This window comes from Leucopleurus acutus, assembly GCF_964270905.1.
Source record: "Leucopleurus acutus genome assembly, chromosome: 16".
Taxonomy (NCBI): domain Eukaryota; kingdom Metazoa; phylum Chordata; class Mammalia; order Artiodactyla; family Delphinidae; genus Leucopleurus; species Leucopleurus acutus.
This window is the reverse complement of record NC_139158.1, coordinates 29,539,461-29,559,018: the sequence shown is the minus strand read 5'-3', so window position 1 is coordinate 29,559,018 and position 19,558 is coordinate 29,539,461.

The following is a 19,558-nucleotide window of genomic DNA, read 5'->3' as shown; positions in this document are numbered from 1 at the left end:
GCTTATTTTTTCTCTTGCCTACTTTCATCAGTTAGAAACTTCCAAACAAAGTAGCGGTGCAGGGCATTCTTTTGTTCCAGAGTCTCATGGGAACTTGTTGCTTCCAGCCATCACACATGATGCTGAATTTTGGCTGGATGTGTGTGCGTTCGTTGGTGTGCGTAATTTTATCATGTTAATGAAGTATCCCTTTTCTGATTCTGTGAAAGATTTTCTAACAAATGGGTAAATATTGTCAAATGCCATTTAACATCTGTTACAATGATGATTTTTCTTCTCTAATATATTAATATGAAGTGAATTAAAAGATGTCCTAATATCAAACCGTCCTTGTCGTACTGTACAAGTCTCACTCGGTTCTGGTGATTTTTCCCTTTTGATGTTCCTGTGGATTTTATTTGCTAATCTTTTATTTTGGACTTTTGCACTGATTTTTACATAAATGAAATTGGCCTGTGGTTTTCCTCTGTTGTGCTATAGTTGTTGGCTTTTGGCATCAGTGTTCTACAGGTTCCTGATCAAGAATTTGGAAGTGTTTCTTCTTCTTCTAGGCCCTGGAGCAGTTTAAATAGCATTGGAGTTAGCATTTAAACTGGCTCACTTCACCTGGGAAACCATCCCTGCCTGAGATCAGGCTCTGTTCCTCACCGCCACCACCACGGGGGCTTGGGGGATGGATGTAGTTTCTTGTAGTCTTGTTAGATACTTTCTGTTTTGATATTTGTGGGTACTTCTTTTCCCCCTAGAAAATATCCATTTCCTCTAAGTTTTCAAATTTTTTTTGCATAGACAGTCAGCCTTGGTTGTCCCCTTCTCATCTTGATTAGCTCAACACCCCCCACCCCCAATAAAACAACTTTTGGATTGACTTAAGGTCAGCATTTTTCTGTTCATTTATTAATCTGTGAAAACTTTTACATTCAGGAAATGGACACATGCTTCCAAGGAGAAATACACTAAGACACACATCACATCCCAGAGCCCCTGGGGCAGCAGGAATGCACTGGAAAGCATCTTTGTTGGACAGTCAAGCGTCTTGCTCCTCTCCGGGCAGCTCAATTCCAAGTTTACTGGCCAGAGTGCTTCAGCGTGACCTCATTTCCACCCATTCCTTCCCTGTCTTTGAAAAGAATTGAAAAGCGAGGTTAGGTAATAAAAGCTGACTAAGTTTTTCATAAGATGTGGGTTGACTGGGTCACTTTCCTCCTCACTTGACAAGGGTCAACATGAACTGTTTTTCCTCTTCCACTTCTGTTGTAAAACTCAGGCTCACACTTAAACAATGGCCACCCTTTAATTTGGTCGTAACCCCAACACATGGCAAGAGTGAGACTGATGGTGGTGAAGGGGAGCAGAACATGGCACCCCAAAATATGCTACTTCGGTGTAAATTAGGTTATTTTGAGCTGAAGGCAGTTGAGAAGAAGCAGATATAAGAAAAGCTCTGCCCTCCCCTTATTCGCCTAAAAGCAGGACGTAATATGTAAATGTGTCTCCCCTCCTCTCTCTACCAGAGGGACACAGGTTAATTACTGGAGACAACACTAGGCGCTTGTCTGCACAGAGTAATCTACATAACAAATCCTGCCCAAAACTAGCCTTTCTCTACCCCTAGCTCCCATATATTTACCCTCCCACCACAATTTACTGCCCGTAGACGCTCCAAGTCCTTTTCCTTTATCTGGTCACTTTTCTGAACATGTATTGTTCTTTTGTTACGATGCTACATAAGCCCAAGTGCTAACCACTCCTCTGAGCTACTCATCTCTGAGTGCTCCCATGCGCATGCCTGATGCAGGTGCTAGTAAACTTCTGTTTCTGTCTGTCTTTGCTCAGTCTCATTTACAGGGCCCCAGCCAATGAACCCAAGATGGGAAGAGAGAAAAGCAATTTTTCCCTTCCTTACACAAGTTTCTGCCAGCAAATGGCTTGCATGTTATTTTCCCTGAAACTAGAACTCCACCTTCAAGTAGGAAAGGGTATTTGCTTCCTCACCAAGCTGCCTCTACCTCCTTCCTCCTCCTCCTCACTCACTGCTGTGTCTACCTTCGCACACCCTCTAGGCTTCTGTCCCTATAAACATGCCCTGGTCGTTGCTCCCCAGCCCCTCAATTTCAGAAAAAAAATCCTTTGAGCCTCTTCCTTCCTTTCTTTTTTCCGTTAAAAAAAATTGTAGTAAAATACATATAACATTTACCATTTTAAACATTTTTAAGTGGATAATTCAGTGGCATTAAATACGTTGACGGTGTTGTGCAGCCATCACCACCATCCATCTCCAGAACATTTTGGTCTTCCCCAGCTGACACTCTACACTCCTTCAACCCTAAGTACCCTTCCCTCTCTCTCCTGCCCTGGGAACCCTCACCTACCTTCTGTCTCTAAGGGTTTAACTACTCTAGGAACCTCAGATAAGTGGAATTCTATGACGTTTGTCCTTTTATGTCTGGCTTACTTCACTTAGCATAATGTCCTCAAAGTTCATCCCTGTTGTAAGATGCATCAGAATTTTCTTCCTTTTTAAGGCTGAATAGTATTCCATTGCATGGAGAGACCACTTTTTTATCTTTAAAATTTTTATTTTATATTGGAGTATAGTTGATTTACAATGCTGTGTTAGTTTCAGGTGTACAGCAACGTGATTTAGTTATACATATATCCATTCTTTTTCAGATTCTTTTCCCATATAGGTTATTACAGAGTATTGGGTAGTGTTCCCTATGCTATACAATAGGTCCTTTTTGATTATCTATTTTATATATACTAGTATGTATATGTTAATCCCAACCTTCTAATTTATCCCTCTGCCCCACCTTTCCCCTTTGGTAACCAAAAGTTGTCTTTTTGGGTTTTTTTTCCCCTAAGTCTGTGAGTCTGTTTCTGTTTTGTAAATAAGTTCATTTGTATCATTTTTTAGATTCTGCATATAAGTGTTATCATATGATATTTGTCTTTCTCTGCCTGACTTCCTTCACTTAGTGTGATAATCTCTAGGTCCATCCATGTTGCTGCAAATGGCATTATTTTGTTCTTTTTATGGCTCAATAATATTCCATTGTGTGTGTGTGTGCGTGTGCGTGTGTGCATATGTGTGTGTGTGTACCACATCTTCTTTATCCATTCATCTGTCGATGGACATTTAGGTTGCTTCCATGTCTTGGCTATGTAAATAGTGATGCAATGAACATTGGGGTGCATGTATCTTGGTTTTCTCCAGATATATGCCCAGGAGTAGGATTGCTGGATCATATGGCAACTCTATTTTTAGTTTTTTGAGGCACCTCCATACAGTTCTCCATAGTGGCTGCACCAATTTACATTCCTACCAACAGTGTAGGAGGGTTCCCTTTTCTCCCAACCCTCTCCAGCATTTATTGTTGGTAGACTTTTTGATGATGGCCATTCTGACCAGTGTGAGGTGGTACTTCATTGTAGTTTTGATTTGCATTTCTCTAATAATTAGCATTGTTGAGCACCTTTTCATGTGCTTTTAGGCCATCTGTATGTCTCTTTGGAGAAATGTCCATTTGGATCTTCTGCCCATTTTTTGATTGGGTTGTTTGGTTTTTTTTTATATTGAGCTGCACGAGATGTTTGTATATTTTGGAGATTAATTCCTTGTTGGTTGCTTCGTCTGCAAATATCTTCTCCCATTCTGTGGGTTGTCTTTTCGTTTTGTTTATGGTTTCCTTTGCTATGCAAAAGCTTTGAAGTTTAATTAGGTCCCATTTGTTTATTTTTGCTTTTATTTTCATTACTCTAGGAGGTGGATCCCAAAAGATATTGCTATGATTTATGTCAAAGAGTGTTCTGCCTATGTTTTCCTCTAAGAGTTTTATAGTATCCGATCTTACATGTAGGTCTTTAATCCATTTTGAGTTTATTTTTATGTATGGTGTTATAGAATGTTCTAATTTCATTTTTTTACATGTAGCTGTCCAGTTTTCCCAGCACCACTTATTGAAGAGACTGTCTTTTCTCCATTGTACATTCTTGCCTCCTTTGTCATAGATAAATTGACCATAGGTGCGTGGGTCTATTTCTGGGCTTTCTATCCTGTTCCATTGATCTATATTTCTGTTTTTGTACCAGTACCATACTGTTTGGATTACTGTAGCTTTGTAGTATAGTCTGAAGTCAGGGAGCCTTATTCCTCTAGTTCCATTTTTATTTCTCAAGATTGCCTTGGCTATTCTGGGTCTTTTGTGTTTCCATACAAATTTTTAAGATTTTTTTGTTCTAGATCTGTTAAAAAAAAAAAAAAGCCATTGGTAATTTGATAGGGGTCGCATCGAATCTGTAGATTACCTTGGTAGTATAGTCATTTTGACAATATTGATTCTTCCAATCTAAGAACATGGTGTATCTTTCCATCTGTGTCATCTTCAATTTCTTCGTCAGTGTCTTATAATTTTCTGAGTACTGGTCTTTTTGCCTCCTTAGGTAGGTTTATTCCTAGGTTTGTTTTTTTTTTATGCAATGGTAAATGGGATTGTTTCCTTAATTTCTCTTTCTGATCTTTTGTTGTTAGTGTATAGAAATGCAATAGATATCTGTGTATTAATTTTGTATCCTGCAACTTTACCGAGTTCATTAATGAGCTCTAGAAGTTTTCTGGTAGCTTCTTTAGGATTTTCTATGTATAGTATCATGTCCTCTGCAAACAGTAACAATTTTATTTCTTTTCCAATTCCGATTCCTTTTATTTCTTTTTCTTTTCTGATTGCTGTGGCTAGGACTTCCAAAACTATGTTGAATAAAAGTGGTGAGAGTGGACGTCCTTGTCTTGTTCCTCATCTTAGTGAAAATGCTTTCAGCTTTTCACTGTTGAATATGATGTTAGCTGTGGGTTTGTCATATATGGCCTTTATTATGTTGAGGTAAGTTCCCTCTATGCCCACTTTCTGGAGAGTTTTTATTATAAATGAGTATTGAATGTTGTCAAAAGCTTTTTCTGCATCTATTGAGATGATTATATGGTTTTCACTTTTCAATTTGTTAAGTGGTGTATGACACTGACTGACTTGTGGATATTGAAAAATCCTTGTATCCCTGGGATAAATCCCACTTGATTATGGTGTATGATCCTTTCAATGTATTGTTGGATTTGATTTGCTAGTAGTTTGCTGAGGATTTTTGCGACTATGTTCATCAGTGATATTGGCCTGTAATTTCTTTTTTTGTGGTGGTATCCTTGTCTGGTTTTGGTATCAGGGTGGCTTCACAGAATGAGTTTGGGAGTGTTCCTTCCTCTGCAATTTTTTGAAATAGTTTTAGAAGGATAGTAAGTGTTAACTCTTCTCTAAATGTTTGATAGAGTTCACCTGTGAAGCTATCTGGTCCTGGACTTTTGTTCGTTGGGACTTTTTAAATTACAGTTTCAATTTCAGTGCTTCTGATTGGTCTGTTCATATTTTCTATTTCTTCATTGTTCAGTTTTGGGAGATTGTACCTTTCTAAGAATTTGTCCATTTATTCTACATTGTCCATTTTATTGGCATGTAGTTGCTCATGATCCTTTGTATTTCTGTGACGTCCATTGTTAACTTCTTTTTCGTTTCCAATTTTATTGATTTGAGCCCTCTTCCTTTGTTCTTGATGAGCCTGGCTAAAGGTTTATCAATTTTGTTTATCTTTTCGAAGAACCAGCTTTTAGTTTCACTGATCTTTTCTATTGCTTTCTTTGTCTCTATTTCCTTTATTTCTACTCTGAACTTTATGATTTCTTTCGTTCTGATAACTTTTGGGTTTTGTTCTTTCTCTAGTTGCTTTGGGTTTAAGTTTAGGTTGTTTGTTTGGGATTTTTCTTGTTTCCTGAGGTAAGACTGTAGTGCTATAAACTTCCCTCTTAGAACTGATTTTCCTGTGTCCCATAGGTTTTGGATCATTGTGTTTCATTTTCATTTGTCTCTAAGTATTTTTTGGTTTTCCTTTTGATTTTTTTCAGTGATCCATTGGTTGTTTAGTAGCATACTGTTTAGCCTCCACATGTTTGTGTTTTTTACAGCTTTTTTTCTTGTAGTTGATTTCTAATCTCATAATGTTATGGGAGAGACCAATTTTTTTTTTTTTTTTTTTTTTTTGCGGTACGCGGGCCTCTCATTGTTGTGGCCTCTCCCGTTGCGGAGCACAGGCTCCAGACGCACAGGCTCAGTGGCCATGGCTCACGGGCCCAGCCGCTCCGCGGCATGTGGGATCTTCCCATGACCGGGACATGAACCCGTGTCCCCTGCATTGGCAGGCGGACTCTCAACCACTGCGCCACCAGGGAAGCCCAAGACCACTTTTTTCATCCATTCATCCATTGATGGACACTTGGGTTGCTTTCTTCCTTCTTCCCTCCTTCCCTCCTTTTTTTTTTTTTTAATTAATTATTTTATCCATTCATTTTTGGCTGCACTGGGTCTTCCTTGCGCACGTGCTTTCTCTAGTTGTGGTGAGCAGAGGCTACTCTTCATTGCGGTGCGCGGGCTTCTCATTGCGGTGGCTTCTCTTGTTGCGGAGCACAGGCTGTAGTCACGCAGGCTTCAGTAGTTGTGGCTCGCGGGCTGTAGAGCGCAGGCTCAGTAGTTGTGGCACACTGGTTTAGTTGCTCCGTGGCATGTGGGATCTTCCCGGACCAGGGCTTGAACCCACGTCCCCTGCATTGGCAGGCGGATTCTTAACCACTGAGCCACGAGGGAAGCCCCCTCCTTACTTTTTAATTTTTAAAAACTCTCTGGGACAAGAAGCATCATAATATTTATAACGGAAATTTTAAAAGAAAAATAATCAGCTACAGTGTCCTGCCCTTCTTATATGAACTGTTTTCATTTTCCTCTATTCCCTACCAGCTTTTGTCCATATGCAGTCACTATTAGTGCAGATTTTTATGCTGTCTTGTCTTCTGCTTTACTTGGAGGCTAATCTTTTTTTCATGTTAATACATTGCCTCATGCTGAACTTTTTGACAGATGAGTTCAAGATAATGTTTGCAACTAATACAACTTTAAAAAATCATTTCCTTGTTGGCTGTTTTTAATTTTCCATTATTTTTGAATAATGAAATTATTTTGAAATCTTTTGGAATCATTTATGTCTTCCTTCCCTCCCTCGCTTTGGATAAAGGCCCAGGAGTGGGTTTATTAGGTCAAAGGAACGAATGGTTTTAAGACTTTCAAAACATGCTACTGAGGTTGTACTAATTGAAACTGCCCTTTACAGAATTTGAGGGGATGGGTTTTGCTGGCAGCCTCACCAGTTCTGGGTATCATTATTTATGTATCTATTTTGCAGTAGATTAAGTTATAATCACTATTTTCATTCACATTTGATTACCAGTAAAATTAAATTTTCTGCCTAATGTTTACTCCTCAGTTGTATTTTTCTACTTTTGAATTGCCTTCTCCCACACTTTACCAAGTTATCTCATGGCGAGTCAATTAGTTTCTGCTTTATAACAAAATGAATCAGTTATACATATACATATGTTCCCATATCTTTTCCCTCTTGCATCTCCCTCCCTCCCACCCTCCCTATCCCACCACTCTAGGTGGTCACAAAGCACCGAGCTGATCTCCCTGTGCTATGCGGCTGCTTCCCACTAGCTATCTATTTTACGTTTGGTAGTGTATATAAGTCCATGCCACTCTCTCACTTTGTCACAGCTTACCCTTCCCTCTCCCCATATCCTCAAGTCCATTCTCTAGTAGGTCTGTGTCTTTATTCCCGTCTTACCCCTAGGTTCTTCATGACATTTTTTTTTCTTAGATTCCATATATATGTGTTAGCATACGGTATTTGTCTTTCTCTTTCTGACTTACTTCCCTCTGTATGACAGACTCTAGGTCCATCCACCTCACTGCAAATAACTCAATTTCATTTCTTTTTATGGCTGAGTAATATTCCATTGTATATATGTGCCACATCTTCTTTATCCATTCATCTGATGATGGACACTTAGGTTGCTTCCATCTCCTGGCTATTGTAAATAGAGCTGCAATGAACATTTTGGTACATGACTCTTTTTGAATTATGGTTTTCTCAGGGTATATGCCCAGTAGTGGGATTGCTGGGTCATATGGTAGTTCTATTTGTAGTTTTTTAAGGAACCTCCATACTGTTCTCCATAGTGGCTGTGCCAATTCACATTCCCACCAGCAGTGCAGGAGTGTTCCCTTTTCTCCACACCCTCTCCAGCATTTATTGTTTCTAGATTTTTTGATGATGGCCATTCTGACTGGTGTGAGATGATATCTCATTGTAGTTTTGATTTGCATTTCTCTAATGATTAATGATGTTGAGCATTCTTTCATGTGTTTGTTGGCAATCTGTATATCTTCTTTGGAGAAATGTCTATTTAGGTCTTCTGCCCATTTTTGGATTGGGTTGTTTGTTTTTTTGTTATTGAGCTGCATGAGCTGCTTGTAAATTTTGGAGATTAATCCTTTGTCAGTTGCTTCATTTGCAAATATTTTCTCCCATTCTGAGGGTTGAATATTTATAGGTATTTTTAATGGAATCCTTCCCTCTCTGTTTTTCTTTAAATGCCATACATGTGCATGCACACCCACCCACACGCCCCAAATTGCCAAGTGTTGATCTTAAATCAGCCTGGAGAAGGGAGGACTGCTCTCCCTCCTGGGGCACCCACTGTGCCCAGCCCACTGCTGGGTTCCTGGTAAGCATGTGAGGGACAGAGCTGGGAGGCAGGCTGGGAAGTCTGCAGTTTCCTTTCTGGACCAGAAATCGCTGAGCCATTGCACAGCTTTAGAAATCTACAGGTGGTTGCAGACTGTAGGCGCATCTATCTCCGGCCTGCTCAGGCCCCTGCATTCCAGTTTTCTCTTCCGTTGTCTCCTTCCCTCCTCCAGAGCCAAGTTCCCAGCAACAAGGCCTAGCACAGCACTTCAGACAGTTGTGGGTGCATTTCTGCTTGGGCGTCACACGGCTTATGGGCTGTTTTGATGCATATTAGGAAAGGATGAACAAGCACTACACATTATGGCTTGGGACAAGGCCAAAGTTAATTTGACTCTTTCTTAAAGTAAATGGCAGACTACAGGCACACCTCAGAGATACGGGGGTTCAGTTCCAGACCGCTGCAATAAAGCAAGTCACGTGAATTTTTTGGTTTCCCACTGCGTCTGTTATGTTTATACTACACTGTAGTCTATTAAGTGTGCAATAGCATTGCTTCTAAAAAAACAATGTACATACCTTAATTAAACCATAACACATATAATAATAATGAAAACGTCTGAAATACTGTGAGAATTACCAAAATGTGACACAGACACGAAGTGAGCAATGCTCTGTGAAAAATGGCACTGATAGATTTCCTCGACGCAGCGTTGCCACAAACGTTCAATTTGTAAAAACAAAAACAAAAACACAACATCTGCAAAGTGCAGTAAAACAAGGTGTGCCTGTAGATGGCACAATGCTGTTGAGAATGTAGAAGGCAGATGGTTGTTGTTGGGCAGCCTTGGGGATCAGCGCCAGCCTGGCCATCTGCTAGGTGTGTGACCTTGGGTACGTCCCCTGGGCTCTCTGAGCCTGCTGCTTCTATTACATGGGGATCGTGCACTCCTCATTGGGTTATTATAAAGTCTGAGAGAAGAGCAAATGTCTTTCAAAGAGCAGTGCCTGTACTCTGGGATCGGCTAGTTGTAACCATGGCAACATGGCATCTGCTCAATCAATCACGACAGCCATCCCCTCCCACTTCCCTCCAGAGTGTGGGAACGAGCAGGACCGGCTCCCTGATTCCCATTCACTCCTAATAACTCTAAAACTCTAAAACTCTCTAGAGCTCCTTCTTCTAAACTTCACTGAGCATCTGCTGTGTGCCAGGCATTTACGTGTGGGGAGGCCAGGGACAGTCTGGCGTCTGGCCCTCTGGTGGCCCCATGCCTCATGGCTGACACTTCACCCTTTGCTATGAACTCTGGACTTGGTGTAGAGAGGGCCCTGGGAAGCCCCTACTGGTGGGCAGGTTTCACAGCCACCCAACACCCCCCACCCCACCCCCTGCCAATCTCTCCAGTGGGTGGCTAACCCCAGCAATCTAATGGACATGTTCTTGGAATCTGCCAGCTTTATTTTTTCAGTTGAAAACTCAAGGGAAAAGCCTCCCCCCAAAGAAAGTGAACAACTTTTAGGGCTGTAACTCTTGGGGTCTGAGTGCCCAGGTGCAGAGCACACGTCTGTGGAAACCGGCCCCCTGGAGCATTCAGTCTTAGAGTCAGGCTCTACCCCAAAGAGGGAGGCACCCAACCAGGCTTGTGGTTAAGGGATTTGGGACCATCAGTTTCCCCTCAAGGATCCTCATGCCTCAGGGGAGACCCTGAAAAGGGCAGGGGAAGCCAATCCCAGGCTAGGAGACCCGGGGCAGCCTGGCTCATACAGCTGAGGCTTCCGAAACAGCAGCCAGCGAGTGACTAAATATCTGAGGCAGAACAGTTGCTGGAGTGGCTTCCGCTCTCCAGAGCTGGGCCCGGCAGGCCAGGCTGCCTCCTGGAATTACAGGGCAGGTGTTGAGGGAGGTGGAGCATTACCCAGACCAGTGTGGGCTTTACCGCCCCCAGAAGCATTCTGAAATCAATGCCTAACAGCCCTTCTTTCCTGGATCCGTATCTTCCCTGGTCTTCTCTGAGTTTCTTGGCATTTCGTGCTGCTTGTCCTGCCCCAGACAGGAATCTTGAGCTTGCTGACGAGATGGGATTGTGGTAGGAGGAGAGGGAGTCTGAAATCTTTGGCAGCCTGGTGCTGGCTCAGGCAAAATCTCAAACTGCAAAGAAAAAAGAAGAGAAGTAAGGCTTTGCTGTGGGCCCAGAGGACAGGGAGCTCCCGCCGTTTCCTGGAAGCGAGCTGAGGGCCCCTGTTATAGCCCCTGGCGTGCTGTAGGCCCAGCAGGGTCAGGCCTCGAGTGGCCCTCATTAAAAGGACATCTCCCCCTTTGGAAGAGCAGTGGGTATGGTTAGATGGTTCCCTGCACTTGTGAGACATGCCCTCACCCCCACCCCAGGAGTTCCTGGCCTGGGAGAGGGCTGAACCCCAGCACGTGATGCTTTGGGAGCATGGAGGGTGCACCCAAAGTGGGGGGTAGAGGGGAGTTCAGGGGCTGAGTCCTGATGAAGAGAGGGTATCCAGGTCATGAAAGCAGCAGGGACATTCAGATGTTTCCAGAACATTTGGTGACATCTGAATGACTTCTCTTTACTTTCAGAAGGAGCCAGCCTTACCCCTTGGATATCCAGCTCACACTGAAGCAGGGACCTCTTCAACTTAGGGGTCACAGACCCAGGAAGGCCCTCGGCACCTCTCTGGGCAAGGCACACCATCAGCAGGTAAGGCTTTTTTTGTTTTTTTTTAAGTTATTAATTTTTGGCTGCGTTGGGTCTTTGTTGTTACGCGCAGGCTTTCTCTAGTTGCAGCAAGCGGGGCCTATTCTTTGTTGCGGTGAGAGGGCTTCTCATTGCAGTGGCTTCTCTTTGTTGCGGAGCATGGGCTCTAGGCGCACGCGCTTCAGTAGTTGTGGCACACAGGCTTCAGTAGTTGTGGCTCGCGGGCTTAGTTGCTCCGCGGCATGTGAGATCTTCCCAGACCAGGGCTCGAACCCATGTCCCCTGCATTGGCAGGCAGATACTTAACCACTGTGCCACCAGGGAAGTCCCAGCAGGTGAGTTTTAATCTCTGTACTTCATTTCTTTTTCTGGTCTTACTGAGTGTGATGGGGTCATCAATACAATATGTAATAGAAACAGAGAGAAAGAGTGTCTATCTCCTTGCTTCTGATGTTTCTCCATCAACTGTGATGTTAAAGGCTGGATACCAAATACCTCAAGTTACCAGGTTAAGGAAGGTCCCTCCTAGCCCTCATTTGCTAAGAGAATTTTTTAAAAAGAAAATATGAGCATTAGACAATCTTATTAAATTCCTTTTCTGTCATCTGTTGATACGATATCTTTGGTTCTTTCCAGATATGATATTTTTAAAATTTTCTAGTTCCCTGCCAAAATTTTTTTTAACATCTTTATTGGAGTATAATTGCTTTACAATGGTGTGTTAGTTTCTGCTTTATAACAAAGTGAATCAGCTATACATATACATATATCCCCATATCTCTTCCCTCTTGCGTCTCCCTCCCACCCTCCCTATCCCACCCCTCTAGGTGGTCACAAAGCACGGAGCTGATCTCCCTGTGCTATGCGGCTGCTTCCCACTAGCTCTCTGTTTTACATTTGGTAGTGTATATATGTCCATGCCACTCTCTCACTTTGTCCTAGCTTACCCTTCCCCCTCCCCGTGTCCTCAAGTCCATTCTCTAGTAGGTCTACATCTCTATTCCCGTCCTGCCCCTAGGTTCTTCATGACGGTTTTTTTAGATTCCATATATATGTGTTAGCATACGGTATTTGTTTTTCTCCTTCTGACTTACTTTGCCCTGTATGACAGACTCTAGGTCCATCCACCTCACTACAAATAACTCAATTTCGTTTCCTTTTATGGTTCCTTTTGGTTTCCTTTTATATTCCATATATACAATGGAATATTAAATATTCCTTTAATATTCCATTGTATGTACGTGCCACATCTTCTTTATCCATTCATCTGTCGATGGACACGTAGGTTGCTTCCATGTCCTGGCTATTGTAAATAGAGCTGCAATGAACATTGTGGTACATGACTCTTTTTGAATTATGGTTTTCTCAGGGTATATGCCCAGTAGTGGGATTGCTGGGTCATATGGTAGTTCTATTTTTAGTTTTTTAAGGAACCTCCATACTGTTCTCCATAGTGGCTGTATCAATTTACATTCCCACCAACAGTGCAAGAGGGTTCCCTTTTCTCCACACCCTCTCCAGCATTTATTGTTTGTAGATTTTCTGATGATGCCCATTCTGACTGGTGTGAGGTGATACCTCATTGTAGTTTTGATTTGCATTTCTCTAATGATTAGTGATGTTGAGCATCCTTTCATGTGGTTTGTTGGCCATCTGTATATCTTCTTTGGAGAAATGTCTATTTAGGTCTTCTTCCCAATTTTGGATTGGGTTGTTTGTTTTTTTGATATTGAGCTGCATGAGTTGCTTGTAATCCCTGCCGAAATTTATGGTCTGTGTTGGATAAACCCATTTCTGAATTCCTGTCGGTTTGTGTTTATTGTCTGACTCTGCTGGTTCTTGCTCTTAGAATTTTGTCTCCTTAAGTGTGTTCGTTTTTTATAATTACAGTGGTTATAAGTTCAGTGTTTAGAGTTGTATCACCATGCCTAGCATATGAAGTAGGTGCTCAGTAAAAATTTTTTAATTAAAAGATTCTTAGTTGTGGCAAAATATACATCACAAAAAAATTGACCATCTTAATAAGTGCACAGGTCAGTAGTGTTAAGTACTTTCACTTTGTTGTGCAACTATCACCACCACCCATTCTCCAGAACGCTTTTCATCTTGCAAAACTGAAACTCTGTCCCCATTAAACAACTCCTATTATCCTCTTAGACCAGCCCATGGCAACCATCATTCTGTGTTCTGTCTCTATGAATTTGACAACTCTAGGTACCTCATAGAAGGGGAATCATACAGTATCGGTCTTTTTGTGACTGGCTTATTTCATTTAGCATAATGTTCTCAAAGTTCATTCATGTTGTAGCTTTTGTCAGAATTTCCTTCCTTTTTAAGGTTGAATGATATTCCATTGTATGTATATATATATATATTTGCTTATCCATTCAATTGCTGATGGACACTTGGGTTGCTTATAACTTTTGGCTATTGTGAATAATGATGCTATGATGGGTGTATAAATATCTTTGAGATCCTGCTTTCAATTCTTTTGGGGTATATACCCAGAAGTGGAATGACTGGATCATATGGTAATTTTATTTTTAATTTTTTTGAGGAACTGCCATGCTGTTTTCCATATTAGCTACACCATTTTACATTGCCACCAACAGTGCATGATGGTTCCAATTTCTTCACATCCTTGCTAACACTATTTTCTAATTTTTTGATAGTAGCCACTCTAATGGGTGTGAGTTTATATACGGTTGTGGATTTGATTCACATTTCCCTAATGATTGGTGATATCGAGCATCTTCTCACGTACTTGTTGGTTATTTGTATATCTTCTTTGGGGGAAAGTCTATTCAAGTCCTTTGACCAATTTTATTTTTTTTTATCAGAGTATAGTTGCTTTACAATATTGTGTTTGTTTATACTTTACAGCACAATGAATCAGCTATATGTATACATATATCCCCTCTTTTTTGGATTTCCTTCTCATTTAGGTCACCACAGAGTATTGAGTAGAGTTCCCTGTGCTATACAGTAGGTTCTCATTAGTTATCTATTTTATACATAGTATCAATAGTGCATATATGTCAATCCCAATCTCCCAATTCATCCCCCCACTTCTCCCTTGGTATCCATACGTTTGTTCTCTACATCTGTGCCTCTGTTTCTGCTTTGTAAATAAGATTGTCTGTACCAATTTTTTCAGATTCCACATATATGCGTTAATATATGATATTTGCTTTTCTCTCTCTGACTTACTTCATTCTGTATGACAGTCTTTAGGTCCATCCATGTCTCTACAAATGACCCAATTTCGTTCCTTTTTATGGCTGAGTAATATTCCATGGTATATATGTACCACATCTTTATCCATTCCTGTTGATGGATATTTAGGTTGCTTCCATGTCCTGGCTATTGTAAACAGTGCTGCAATGAACATTGGGGTGCATGCATCTTTTTGAATTATTGTTTTCTCTGGGCATATGCCCAGTAGTGGGATTGCTGGGTCATATGGGAGTTCTATTTTTAGTTTTTTGAGGCACCTCCATACTGTTCTCCATAGTGGCTGTACCAATTTACATTCCTGCCAACAGTGTAGGAGGGTTCCCTTTTCTCCACACCCTCTCTCCAGCATTTATTGTTTGTAGAGTTTTTGATGGTGGCCATTCTGACTGGTGTGAGGTGATACCTCATTGTAGTTTTGATTAGCATTTCTCTAATGATTAGTGATGTTGAGCATCTTTTCATGTGTTTGTTGGCCATCTGTATGTCTTCTTTGGAGAAACGTCTATTTAGGTCTCCTGTCCATTTTTTGACCTACACTTTTTTTTTTTTTTGGCCGTATGTGGCCTCTCACTGTTGTGGACTTTCCTGTTGCAGAGCACAGGCTCCGGACGCGCAGGCTCAGCGGCCATGGGTCACGGGCCCAGCCACTCCACGGCATGTGGGATCTTCCCAGACCGGGGCACGAACCCGTGTCCCCTGCATCAGCAAGTGGACTCTCAACCACTGTGTCACCAGGGAAGCCCCTCTTCTGCCCACTTTTTGAGTGGGTTGTTTGGGTTTTTTTGATATTGAGCTGCATGAGCTGTTTGTATATTTTGGAGATTAATCCTTTGTCAGTTACTTCATTTGCAAATATTTTCTCCCATTCCATAGGTTGCCTTTATACTCTGTTGATTGTGTCATTTCATGCACAGAAGTTTTTAATTTTGATGAAGTCCAGTTGGTCTATTTATTCTTTTATTGCTTGTGCCTTTGGTGTCATATCCAAGAAATCAATGGCAAATCCAATGTCATGAAGCTTTCCCCCTGTTTTTTTGTAAGAGTTTTATAGTTTTAGTTCTTATATTTATGTATTTGATTTATTTTGAGCTAATGTTTTTATAGGGTGTAAGGTAAGGGTCCAACTTCATTCTTTTCATGTAGATATTCAATTTTCCCAGCACTGTTTGATGAAAAGATTGTACTTTCTCCATTGAATGGTCTTGACATACTTGTCAAAAATTATTTGACCATATATGCAAGGATTTATGTCTGGGCTATTTTATTCCTTTGGTCTATATGTATATCTTTATGCCAGTACCACAGTGTTTTGATTACTGTAGCTTATGTTAAAAGTTTTGAAACCAGGAAGTGTGAGATCTCTAACTTTGTTCTTTTTCAAGATTGCTTTGGCTACTTGGGGCCCCCTTGAGATTCTGTATGAATTTTAGGGTAGGTTTTTATATTTCTGCAAAAAAAGCCATTGGGATTTTGACAGAGATTGCGTTAAATCTGTAGATCACTGAGTAGTATCAATATCTTAATGATATTAAGTCTTTCAATCCAGGAACATGGGATATCTTTCCATTTATTTGTATCTTCTTTAATTTCTTTCAGCAGTGCTTTGTAGTTTTCAGTGTATAAGTTTTTCACCTCTTTGGTTAAGTTTATTCCTAAGTATTTTATTCTTTTTGATGTTATTGTAAATGGAATTATTTTCTTAACTTCCTTTTTGGAATGCTCATTAGTGTACAGAAACACAATTGATTTTTGTGTGTTGACTTACATTCTGCAACTTTGCCAAATTTGTTTACTAATTCTCATAGGTTTTTAAAATTTTTTAAGCTTTAGTATTTTCTACATATACGTGGTTTTTTAGATATATAGGATTGTGTCATTTGAGAACAGAGATAACGTCTTTCTTTCCAATTTGGATGCTTTCTGTTTCTTTTTCTTGACTAATTGTTCTGGCTGGGACTTCTGATACTACTTTAAATTGAAGTGGCAAAAGTAGGCACCCTTGTCTTGCTCCTGATCTTAGAGGAAAAGCTTTCAGTCTTTTACCATGGAATATGGTGTTATCTATGGGCTTGTCAAATATGGCCTTTATTATGTTGAGGTAGTTTCCTTCTATTCTTAGTTTGTTGAGTGTTTTTATCATGAAAGGGTGTTGAATTTTGTCAAATGCTTTCTCTACATCAGTTGAGATGGTCATGTTTTTTTTTTTCCTTCATTCTTTTAATGTGGTGTATTACATTGATTTTCCTATGTTGAACCATCCTTGCATTTCAGGAATAAACCCACTTAGTTATGGTATATAATCCTTTTAATGTGCTCTTGAATTCTGTTTGCCAGTACAGTTGTTCCTCAGTATCCACGGGGATTGGCTCCATGGATACGAAAATCTGTGGATGCTAAAGTCCCTTATATAAAGTCCGTTATATAAAGTGACATAATATTTGCATACAGCCTATGTACATTCTCCTGTATAGTTTAAATCATCTCTAGATTACTTATAGTACCTAATACAATATAAATGCTATGTAAATAGTTGCCAGCATGCAGCAAATTCAAGTTTTGCTTTTGGAACTTTCTGGATTTTTTTTCAAATATTTTCAATCCGTGGTTGATTGAATCTGTGGATGTGGAAATCATAGATATGGAGGGCCAACTGTATTTTTTTTTGGATGATTTTTGCATCTATATGCATCAGGGATATTGTTCTGTAGTTTTCTTGAAGTGTCTTTGTCTGGCTTTGGTATCAAGATAATTCTGGCCTCATAAAATGGGTTTGAAGATGTTCCCTCTTCAGTTTTTTTTTTTAAATATAATTTAAATTTATTTATTTATTTTTGGCTGTGTTGGGTCTTCATTTCTGTGTGAGGGCTTTCTCTAGTTGTGGCAAGTGGGGGCCACTCTTCATCACGGTGCACGGGCCTCTCACTATCGCAGCCTCTCTTGTTGCAGAGCGCAGGCTCCAGATGCGCAGGCTCAGTAGTTGTGGCTCACGGGCCTAGTTGCTCCACAGCATGTGGGATCTTCCCAGACCAGGGCTCGAACCCATGTCCCCTGCATTGGCAGGCAGATTCTCAACAACTGCACCACCAGGGGAGCCCCCCCCCCCTTCAGTTTTTTGTACGAGTTTGAGGAGCCTTGGTTACAATTCTCTAAATGCTTGGTAGAATTTACTAGTGAAGCCATCTGGTCCTGGGCTTTCCTTTGTTGGGAGGTTTTTGATTACTGATTCAATTTGCTTGCTAGTTATAGGTCTTTTCAGATTTCTGTTTCTTCATGATTCAGTTTTGGCAGGTAATATGTTTCTGGGAATTTATCCATTTCATCTAGACTGTCCAATTTGTTGTCACACAAGTGTTCATAGTACTCTCTTATAATCCTTTTTGGTTCTGTAAAAATCAGTTGTCATTTTCCCTATTTCACTTCTGATTTTACTTACTTGAGTCTTCTTTTTTCTTATTAGTCAGTCTAGCTAAAGATTTGTCAATTCTGTTGTTCTTTTCAAAACACCAACTTTTGGTTTTGTTGACTTTCTCTCTTGTTTTTCTACTCTCTACTTCATTTATCTCTGCACTAATCTTTATGATTTCCTTCCTTCTGCTAGTTTTGGGTTTGATTTGTTCTTTTCCAGGATCCTTAAGGAGTAAAGTTAGGGTGTTAATTTGAGCTCTTTTTTAATGTGAGAATTTACAGCTGTACATTTCCTTAGTAGCACTGCTTTCTCTAAATTCCATAGTTTTGGTGTGTTGTGTTTTTGTTTTCATTTGTCTCAAGATATTTTCTAATTTATTTTGTGATTTCTTTGACCCATTGAGTGTTTAAGAGTGTGCTGTTTAATTTTGTACAATTTGTGATTTTTCCAGTTTTCTGTCTGCTATTTCTAGTTTCTTTCCATTGTAATTGGAAAATAGTTTGCATGATTTCAGTTTTTAGAGGTTTATTAAGACTTGTTCTATGGCCTGATATCTATCTATCTAATGTCTATCATGGAGAATGTTCAATGTACACTTGAGAAAAATGGATACCCTGTTGCTGTTGGGCAGAGTGTTCTGTATATATCTGCTAGGTCTGGTTGATCTTCAATGTTGTTCAAATTCTCTATTTCCTTATTGATCTTCTCTTTGGTTGTTCTATCCATTATTGAAAGTGTGCTCTCTTTTGGTTACTATTTGTATGGAATATTTTTTTCCATCCTTTCACTTTCAACCTGTGTGTGTCCTTAGATCTAAAGTGAGTCTCTTGAAGACAGCACAAATTGCATTTTTCAGCTCCAGAATTTGTTTACTGTAATTTCTACATCTTCGTTGATATTCTCATTTTTCTCATATACTGTTTTCCTGATTTCACTTAGTTGTCTGCCATCTTTCTTCTCCTTCATCTGATTGAGCATATTTAAGACAGTTGTTTTAAAGCCTGTCAATAAGGGGCCTATGTTTCTTGAGAGTTAGTTTCTGGAGATTTACTGTGTTCCTCTGAATGGGCCCTATCTCACCGTTTCTTTGTATGTCTTGTCATCTTTTGTTGGAACTGGGCATTTGAAAAGACATCCACCTCTCCCATTCTTTGCAGACTGTCCCTGTGCAGGGGAAGGCCTTCATTAATCAACCTGGTATGAAAGCTCAGGGTTCTCTCAAATACTTTCTATGGGCGCATCTTCCCTGGGCCTGAGTGTGTGCTTTAACTCCACATCCCCAGTAGACACAGCTGCTTTTAAATGTCCTAATTTCCCCAGCTTTCACCCCTGCTTCTTCTCAGGGGCTTAGATATAGTATTGTATTCCTCTGTCCAAAGTCTTGCTCCCAGTCACCTACAGGACTGCAGACTCTCTGCAGCTGCCTCTGGCAGCAGCACCCACTCCTGCTTTCAGCAATGACCCACATGATATCCAAACGATGCCACCATTCTCCTCATCACTAAGTCAGGAGAGACCTGTTCCTCTGGCAGGTCCCAGACAAGTCAGAACATTGCAAGCAAGTTCCACTCCTTTCCTTCCCTCCCAA